This window comes from Pelodiscus sinensis, chromosome 25 (assembly GCF_049634645.1).
Source record: "Pelodiscus sinensis isolate JC-2024 chromosome 25, ASM4963464v1, whole genome shotgun sequence".
Classification (NCBI taxonomy): Eukaryota; Metazoa; Chordata; order Testudines; family Trionychidae; genus Pelodiscus; species Pelodiscus sinensis.
The window spans coordinates 13,544,564-13,545,781 of NC_134735.1; positions in this window are offsets into that span (position 1 = coordinate 13,544,564).

The following is a 1,218-nucleotide window of genomic DNA, read 5'->3' on the forward strand; positions in this document are numbered from 1 at the left end:
AGACGCGCGGAGCCGGAGGGCGGGCGGGGTCCGCTCTTAAAGGGGCAGCGCCAGGCGCACGCTCCCTGGCCTCGCCCCGCCCCCTCGGGCGTGGCAGCAGCGGGAAGGGGCGTGTCCCTGCAAACAGAACCAGGGAACTTCTGCCGCGCGAGCTGGGCTCTGACCAGCTGTCAGGCTAGGGGCGGGGGGAGGGTCATGCAAAGGCTGCTCAGTGCCTGCACCCCGCTGGGATGTGCTGTGCTTGCAACAAAGCTCCGAGGCTGCAGCCAGCCAGCCAGAGAAAGCAAGGCAGTAGCCGGGCTTCATAATGGCCGTGGCAGCATTGCCCATGGCCCCTGATCTCCCAGGCAAATGCAGAGGTGCAGGGGCAGTTTGGAGAGTGGGGGCGTTGAGAGCCATTGAAACAAGCTGCGAAGCCAGGATATGAGGGAAAACCTTTCATGGTGGGCCTAGTACCAGCCCTTCTAGGCCAATGTGCCCTTTTGAGACTTTTGGGGGCAGGGACTGTCTTGCTTGTAGGCTTACACCCTCCCAACTGTGATCTCAGGAAACTATTGTAATACTGGTTGACAGTATTTATAACTAACCACGGTAGTTCTAGGCAAACTATGCAGTGGCCTAGAGTGGCCAATTTCTGGGCAGCTGCCTAAGGCATCCAGAGCAAATTTTGAGTGGCCAGTGCAACCTGCTGGCAGTCCCTTGCCACTTGCTCCAATTTGTCATGTGCTCTAGTCCAGTGTTTCTCAACCAGTGGTTCCAGAGAAATGGGGGGGGGAGGGAAGAGGAGGGAGGTATGTAAACACAACTGAAATTTGGAGAAAACAGAATTTTTGTTTTAAGTTTTACAGCATTTTATTATTTTTGTACTTTTTACACCCAAAAATGTAATCACCCGCCTGGCTACCATAAAGTTGTTTAAACAAATGTGTTGCAACGGTAGAAAAAATGTTTGTGTGTCTGAAAACTGCAGATAGTGGGGGTATTTATTTTGTTAAGGGGGTACTTTATTAAAAAATGGTTGAGAAACACTGCTCTAGTCACTAAATTGACCACTCTAGGCTGCTGCATAGTTTGCCTATAACCACAGTGGTTAGTTATAAATACTGCCAACCAGTATTACAATGGTTTCCTGAGATCACAGTAGGGATCAGGGTGTAAGCCTACAACACTTGCATGTTGGGACCATATTTCACCTAGGCAGGTGGATGCCTTGGAAAA